This window comes from Tupaia chinensis, unplaced genomic scaffold (assembly GCF_000334495.1).
Source record: "Tupaia chinensis unplaced genomic scaffold, TupChi_1.0 Scaffold000320_2, whole genome shotgun sequence".
Taxonomy (NCBI): Eukaryota; Metazoa; Chordata; class Mammalia; order Scandentia; family Tupaiidae; genus Tupaia; species Tupaia belangeri.
In genome coordinates, this window is record NW_006159814.1 from 1,585,352 (window position 1) to 1,594,457 (window position 9,106).

The following is a 9,106-nucleotide window of genomic DNA, read 5'->3' on the forward strand; positions in this document are numbered from 1 at the left end:
AAAAAAAAAAGAGAAGAGGATAGAGAAAGATAGCAAGTGAACAATAGAGGGGATGTTAGTGAGAAACAGATATGGTTTATTATCTGTTGAAGATGACGTGTATAGTATTCTCAACTGGACTGGTCTGGGAAGTATTTCATGATGGGTGAAGTCTTTTAACAAGCAAAATGAGAAATAGTGATTGACTGTTTTAAAAAATTATAATAATTATTGGGAAATGCATGGAAAAGACTTTGAATGATAAAGCGGGGAGATCGATGCCTCTGTATTGACTGACATGCATGGCATTCCCTTTTGAAAAAGCAATGGAAAAAAATGTAAAGTTATATGTAATCCAATGTAATATAAAGAAGATTATGATAATAATAAAAATAAATAAATAAATAAAAATAAAAAAATAAAAATTAAAAAACAACAAGAAGCTACATAAAGTACATAGTGTTTATTTATCCCCTTAGAATTATTCATATACTTTGGGGATACATTAATGTATTTGATTACAGGATGCTACTGTGAACCTCAAAGTATGTGTTACAGATTTTGTGACAGAGCTAATACATGATGATTCTGTAACAGAGAAGTTTAAAATCAGTCCTAAGCATTCTGAATAAGGGCTGTGAACTTCCACTACAATTTCTACTTTTATCCCCTAACAATCTAAGAAAATAAGTTTTACTAACTATAAGTTAGTCAATTGATACTAGCACCCTCACTAGGTCTCTACAAGTAATCCCAGGTCACATCTGTAACACAAGGGATACAGGGTGAGTAAGTCTGAGAACATGAGTGGTTAACAAGGATCCTCCCTGCTGTGCACCTCCAGCACAATAACTCTTTTTGTAGCTTTTCTGTGTCTATTTGGGTGGATTTGTGTCCTGCATGGTAATGATATGAAACAAAGTGTCACTGATTATCTTCAGACAAAGAGCTTAAAAGAATCAAAATTAAGAATGAGTTACAAGGCCAGCCCCTTAGCACAGCAGTTAAATGCTGGGCATAGGAAGTTGGATCTCACATGGCCAACCAGTTAGGCCAACCAATGGCTGGTAAAAACACACGTGTGTGAACACCAAAAATCTTACGAGGATGGAAATAAAGGATTGCTTTATGACTATATCCCATGGGGGGGGGGGGGGGGGGGCTTCTCTCTCTCTCTCTCTCTCTCTCTCTCCCTGGCAAATACTTTCTGGCAATTAAAAAAATAATAATAAAAAGAAAGACTGAGTTACAAAATACCGGGTTGTCAGAAAGTCATGGCATATTTTTCTGTTCTTCTATGCAAAAATGTGTCATGACTTTCTGACGACCCAATAATCAGATTCCAAAATTGCATGCCTTTTCTGTGATGAAGGTAGTTGTTAGTAAATACTCTTTAGAAGGTATTCTGTTTTTTAATCATACCCATTTAACCTGCCCTTGTCAGGTAAAGGTGATGTCTGAGAATAAACGAGAAAATAAATGCTGTCCAGAAAAATCTAGAGTAAGCAATGTAGAACTGATGTTTGGAGATACTACATCATTACATAGTTTTTAATACTGAATATAATATGTTTTCACATTATAAATTTAAAATTTATAAATTTCACATTTATAAATTTAAAATTTACTTGATTTTAAATTCAGTGGGGTTTTCTTTGCTGTTAATTTTCCAGAGGGCATGTGCATTTGCCAATGAAAGACAGAGAGGAAAAATGAGAATGTACCCCCCCGTAGGGCATGGTCTCTCACAATCTCTTCTCCATTTCTCCCTCTTGTGGAAAGTTTGGACATGCACACATATGCGCCTAATGTGGTTATTTTAAGCCACCCAGGTACAGAACTTGAACCATGCAGTTCTCACATGGCCATGTGAGAGCCAGCTGCCTTAACCACCAGGCGAGAAGCTGGCCAAAATTCGGTGGATTTTTAATTTATGTGTTCAAAATATCAATTTGTTTATAAATGATTAGCATTAGAAAAAATAGAAAATTTAAGTGAAAAATTTTACCTCACTGACAAATGGCATAAAAACCAAGTATCAACATTTAGCAAATATGGGTTAGTCCTGTAGTACAACAGTTAAAATTCCACCTGGCCAACCAGGGTCCTGACACAATGGCTTAAAAAACACACCAGGCAGTTTGCCCTGAAACACCCTAGTGTCACTGAGGAGGGCACACGTGAGTGTGTTTGGTGAGGCTAGAAATAGGCAAGCTGCAGGATCACAAGGTGGTGCTATGGCTAAGACACTGAAGCCCACATGGCCAACTCCACGGTTTGAGTCTGGGCCCAGTGGCTTGAAAAACACACTGAGCACGTGTGCATCCATGCCCCAAATCTTGACAGGAGAATGGAGAAGGGATTGAGGCATGGCCACCCTCCCAGAAAGATGATTCCTCACTTTCCCTCTCTCTCTGTTTCTATCTGTCTCTCTCTGGGAACACATGTATCCTATGGCAAAAATCTTAAAAAAAAAAAAAGAAAAGAAAAGAAAAGAAAGAAACAAACAAACAGAAATTAAATGCTGATACTCAAATCAATTGTTTCTACTGAGTGGAATGATACTGACAGGAAGTGCAACCAAAACAGGAAAAAGTAAGTTCATACCCCTTCCAACTTCTAGTCCCCTGCTAGTGCACCATATTGGCAGAGCCAACAGGGATCCAGCTAGCAAAAAAGAAACAACACTCAGAATCCAAGTCCCGCAAAAGTGGGAGGTTCTGGGGACAGAGGGTGTTGGTTGTTGGGTCAAAGACAAAAGCTTAGGGGCCAGCAGGTGGTGTGGTGGCTAAGGCACTGGACTCCCACATGGCCGACCCACAGTTCAAGTCCAGGAACCAACAGCCCAAAAATCATAACAAATAAATAGATGGGGAAACAAATACTTTGTAATGTATTTCTTCAATTTGGATCTATTATCTATCTTTGTGAGGACTCCTTTTCAGCTTTAGCATCCAATAAAACTAACAATTGAAACAAGCAACTTAAAATCAGACTCTGTTTACTAACACATTTTTTTAAGAATTGTTTTTTATTTAACTTTATTATTTACTTTAATTTGACCAGAGAGGGACAAAGTGAGAGCAAGAGAGAGAGGGAAAGTGAGAAAGCAAGCCGCCAGGTCCAGGACTCGAACTATAACTGGCCATGAGGGAGTCCAGCACCCTTAACCACCACACCACCTGCCAGCCTCCAAGCTACTCGTTTTCATTTGTGTTCCACTGAAGGCATTAACAGAAATTGTCCAGTGGTCATTTCCAAGTGACCCACTTCAGAATTCTTTAGAACATTTATGATTGACTGTGGCTAGAGTTCTGACTTCCATTTGGATCCTGCTCTCCTTCACTGGTGATGATTTTGGTTTCAGCATCTTACTAAGAATAATTGCCACCTCTTCTCTTTCATCAAAATTCTTCCACTGCTCATATAATTTTAAAATAACCCTAATTATTTCCAAAATCTTCTCCACATCCACAGAAAGTTCAGTAAACCACTGTCTGGTATCTTGCTGCTGTACAACATGGGCTACATGTAGTCAAGCTAAAGTTCTCATTAAAGGAGGAGACAGCAGACAAAGATCCGTTCTGTAGATATCATTCACAACCCTCCATGCAAGGGGAAGCAACATGTTTTCTTAGCCCACATCATGCGCCTACGAACTCAGTGAAACCCATGGTGACTGCCAGCTCCAGGTCCAGTCCAGATGTCTCTGAGCTTGTACTTTGCTAGCCCCGGAGCGGTCCATGCTACCAGCACACACAACTATCAAGGCTACAGCCCAAGCAGCTGTGCACTCACCTTGATTTACTAATATATTAAACCAACTTTTTTTTTTTGGTAGGTTTTTGTCATAGAGCACGTGTGCTCACCAGAGAGACAGATAGAGACAGTGAGAAGAAAAGTGAGAAATCACGCCCCTTCTCCTCCATTCTCCTCTCAGGATTTTAGAAACACGTGCACACGTACCCAGCATGATTTTGTTGTTGTTGAACATTATTTTATTTAATTTTAATTATTATTATTACTTTTTAATTTGACCAGAGACAGATTGACAGAGAGAAAGTGAGAAGGCAAGCTGCCAGGTCCAGGGCTCAAACCTCAGTCAACTGTGTAGGAGTCCACCACCCTAACCAGTGTGCCACCTGCCAGCTCCTTCAGTGTAATTTTCAAGCTACCAGGTCCAGGACTCAAACCACGGTCAACCAGGTGGGAGTCTAATGCCTTAATCACTATGCCACCTGCTGGCCCCTAAGCCAAAATTTTCAAAATCAACAAAGAAAATTTATATAGCTCTCATCTCAAAAAAAAAAAAAAAAAAAAAAAAAAAAAAAAAAAGCAGCCAGGCATGGTGGCACACACCTATAATCTCAACTAATTGGAAAGCTGAGGCAGGAAGATCACCAGTCCAAGGCCAATCAGCCTAGGCAACACAGTGAGACCTTGTCTCCAAAACATAAAAATCAGCTTTTTTTTTTTAGAGAGAGATTTTTGCTACAGGGCATGCACAGAAAGAGAGGAAGCAAGAAATCACTCTCCAGGAAGGATGGCCACGCCACAATCCCTTCTCCTCCAGTTTCCTCTTAGAATTTTGGGCACACACGCACACGTGCCCAGCATGAGTTTCAAGTCACTGGGTCTAGGACTTGAACTGCTGTCAGCCATGTGGGAGTCCAGCGACGTAAAATTACACCATCTGCTGGATTCATTTTTTTAATGGGCCAGCCGGTGGCATGGTGGTTAAGGTGACTGTATCCCATAGCCAACTGCAGTTCCAGTCCTGGATCAGTGGCTTGAAACACACACCAGGAGCATGAGCACATTATGTCCAAAATGCCAAGAGAATAGAGAAGAGACTGTAACATGGCTGTTCTCACTACCGTGAGACTTCCGTCTCTCTCCAGCAAGTGTATGAACCTTATAGTAAATGTAAACAACAACAAAAAAATGTCGGAGTATTTTGATGAGAAGTAAAATACCACTCTAAAGGTTAGATTCTTCCAATAATTTTTTTTTTTTTTGGAGAGGTTTTTGCTATAGGGTACGTGCGCTCGCCAGACAGACAGAGAGACAGAAACCGAGAAATCACCCCCCCAGGGGGGATGGCCACGCTGCAATCCCTTCTCCTCCATTTTCCTCTCAGGATCTTGGGCATACGTTTTAAGCCACCTGGTCTGGGACGCAAACCGCGGTCGACTACATGGGAGTCCAGCGACATAGCCATTACGCTAACTGCTGGTCCCATTTTTTTTTTTTTAATTTTTAAAAGAGGGGCCAGCATGTGGCATGGTTAAGGGCACTAGACTTCCAAATGGTAGACCACAGTTGGAGTCCCAGACCTGGTGGCTTGCTTTCTCTCTTACTCTCTCTCTCTCTCTCTCTCTCTCTCTCTCTCTCACTCTCACTCTGTCCCTTTCCAGTCAAATTAAAATAAATAGTTATATAAAATAGTTATATAAAATAACTCTTTAAACTAATTTTTAAGAATTATTTAATTTTATTTATTCATTCATTTATTTTTAATTTGACAGAGAGAGAGAGAAAGTAAGAAAGCAAACTACCAGGTCCGAGACTCAAACTGTGGTCAGCCATGTAGGAATGTCCAGCACCTTAACCACACCACACCACCCGCTGGTCCCCCAAAAAAAAAAAAATTATTTTAAAGGAGTATTTTGATGAGAAACAAAATACCACTCTGGAGTCTAGATCCATTTAGTCTTTTTTTTCCACATACATTTTTTCATCATTTTTTAGTCTTATAAATGTTAACAGAAAAATATCTACAGTATCCTCTTGAGACTTACGTTTTTACTCAACATGTATTTGGCATAAATATAGGCCCAATTATGTCTTTTTAACTGCTAATATTTATTGGTAACATAAATATTACTCTATATATATTTTGATAATTCCTAAATTATTAGTATAAACAATATTGCAGTGAATATCTTCATACATATTTCTTTATAGATGTATGCTTGAAAATTGAGGCATACACTTAGAAGACTTTCTCAGTTGTAAGACGTGCATTTTTTGAAGTTTGCAAGATGTTGCCAAATTGCTTCTCAAAGTGCTTGCACCAATTTTACTGTTCAAGACCTCAAGAGTTCTTGCTTTCCCATATTCCTTTTTTGTAAAGAATTATTTTATTGAACTTTATATATTATTATTATTTTTCAGTTTGATCAGACTGAGAGAGAGAGGAGGGAAAGCAAGAAAGCAAGCCACCAGGCCCAGGACTCAAACCGTGGTCCGCCACGTGGAAGTCCAGTGCCTTTAACCACCACACCACCAGTTGGCCCCTATATTCTTTGTCAATACATGCTACTGCTAGATTTTCAATTTCTTTCAATCTGATTAAAATGAAAAGATAGAAATAGCTTTCATTTAATTTCTATTTCCCATGTTAGCTGTGAGTTAGGTATGGGAATAGATATTAGATCTTTTCTATTAACATGAAATGAAATTTTCAAAGCTAGAGAAAAATGTATACATAAACTTATCTCATCCAGCTAAATGAGAAAGTCAGTTAGCAGGCCCAATTCTAACTGCTAACTGAAAATTTTCTTCCATATCAGGTCATACAGTGATCTATGTTGCTCTGATCCTAAAAACATAAATAAGCCAATTTTCCTCATAAAACAAAACAAACTTTATAAATGAGGTGAGATTTCAGAAACGTGAACACTAAGTACAACCTGAGAGATGAGTAGATATGATAATGTAACATCTCTGCCAAGGACAGAGCTTGGCTTTAAAAACGAAGGATATCTGGTCTTTCTGAGCTGATACGTTTGGAAGAAAGAAAATGTGAAAGATTAAGAACTCCAATACTATCATGATAGTAAAGATTGACCAGCTGAAGGACTGGACAGCTTCATATGCAGCTCAACTACTTGCTTTAATAGCAAAAACTCTCTTTCACAGGACTGATATATTTTCTTACAGGAAGCTAAGTTACATAATAAACTACCTGTTACATACTATATATACACATACATGCACATATGCAGAAAAACCATTAATGTCCAAGAATAGTGTTACACCTAGTTAATCAAATGTCAATAACCACAGACTACCTCATCTTCAAAACTAAATACCAGAGGTTAATGTAAAGCTAACCCATGGCCTGGTGGTTAAGAGACTAGATCCCGGGAACCAGCAGTTAGGGTAACGGCTATGTCGCTGGACTCCCACGTAGTCGACCTTGGTTCGTGTCCCGGACCCAGTGGCTTAAAACTCACGCCGGGCACGTGTGTGTGCATGCCCAAGATCTTGAGAGGAGAATGGAGGAGAAAGGATTGCAGCGTGACCATCCCCCTTGGGGGGTGATTTCTCGCTTTCTGTCTCTAATGTCTCTCTCTGTCTGTCTGGCGAGCGCATGTGCCCTATAGTGAAAATCTCTCCAAAAAAAAAAAGAGAGAGAGAGACTAGATCCCACATGGCTGATTGTGCAGTTCAAGTACCAGATCTGGCAGCCTGAAAAACCTAATCTGAACATTCAAAATCCCAAATGCTTCAAAATCTGAAACTTTTTGAGACCAGCAGATGGTGTAATGCTTATGTCACTGGACTCCCATGTAGTAGACCACAGTTCAAATCCCAGACCCATCAGCTTAAAACTCAGGCCAGGTGTGTGTGCCCAAGATCACAAGAGGAGAATGGAGGAGAAGGGACTGTGGCATGGTTATCCCCCCAGAGGGGGGATTTCTCCCTTTCTATCTCTCTGTCTCTCTGGCATGCACATGCACCCTATAGCAAAAATCTCTCTCAAAGAAAAAAATCTGAAACTTTTTGAGTGCCAACATCATACCACCAGTGAAAAACTGCATATCTCATTTCATGTACCAGGTTACAATCGAAAACTGAAATAGAAAAATACTATAAATTGCTCTCTGGGCTCGGACCTAGCTGGCAGCAGTATGGCTAAACGCACCAAGAAGGTCGTTATCTTCGGTAAATATGGGACCCGCTATGGTGGCTCCCTCCGGAAAATGGTGTAGAAAATTGAAATCAGCCAGCACGCCAAGTACACCTGCTCCTTCTGTGGCGAAACTAAGATGAAGAGACGTATTGTGGGACCAGCAGTTAGCATAATGGCTATGTCGCTGGACTCCCACGTAGTCGACCGCGGTTCCCGTCCCGGACCCGGTGGCTTAAAACTCACACTGGGTTCGTGTGCGTGCGTGCCCAAGATCCCGAGAGGAGAATGGAGGAGAAGGGATTACGGCGTGGCCATCCCCCCTGGGGGGTGATTTCTCGCTTTCTGTCTCTATGTCTCTCTCTGTCTGCCTGGCGAGCCCACACACCCTACAGCGAAAACCTCTCCAAAAAAAAAAAAAAGAGAGAGAGACAGGCTGTGGGGATCTGGCACTGTGGTTCCTGTATGAAAACGGTAGCCGGTGGGGCCTGGACCCACAACAACGGCTGTCACAGTCAAGTCCACCATCAGAAGACTGAAGGAATTGAAAGACCAGCAGAAACTCCATAGACATTTAGAATATCACTAGCCTACAATAAATGGGTTAATTTATGTAAAAAAAAGAAAAAGAAAAATACTATAAATTTACCTTCAGGCTATGTGTATAAGGTATACGAAACGTAAATTCATTTTATGTTCAGGCTTGGGTCACAGGCCCAAGATATCTCATTGTATATATATAAATATTCAAAATCTCTAAAAAAAAATCTGAAATCCACAACACTTCACGTCCTAAACATTTCTGATAAAGGAAACTCAACCTGTATTAATTATCCCAATGAATATGAACTGGTTAAATTCCTCTATTAAAAGACAAACTGTCCTCAAAACAGCTTGAACCAACTATTACTGGAAGCTAGTTTCGAGTAAATCTTATCATCTATACTTTTTGTTTTCCATACCAAGAATGAGGGAAAAAATCATTAGAAATTCAAATTCATTTTCTCAATTCTCTCCAGTAACAATACAACAATATAGTTAAAGGACAACAAAAGAAACATTAAGTGAAAACATATTTCTTGGGGCCAGCAGGTAGCATGGTGGTTATGGTGCTGGATTCCCATATAGCTGACCATGGTTCAAGTCCCAAACCTGGTGGCTTGTTTTCTCACTTTCTCTCTCTCTCCATCTCTCTGGTCAAATTAAAAA

At 39.9% G+C, this 9,106-nt stretch overlaps 1 protein-coding gene and 1 pseudogene across 1 annotated transcript in view; one reads left to right on the forward strand and one right to left on the reverse strand.

The window, feature by feature from the left end:
* Positions 1-9,106, reverse strand: part of MIB1 (MIB E3 ubiquitin protein ligase 1) — a 155,381-nt gene that overhangs the window by 137,160 nt on the left and 9,115 nt on the right. The gene's annotated exons all lie outside the window — the stretch shown is intronic.
* LOC106735180 (putative 60S ribosomal protein L37a) overlaps positions 7,899-9,106 on the forward strand; it is a 1,910-nt pseudogene continuing 702 nt past the window's right edge.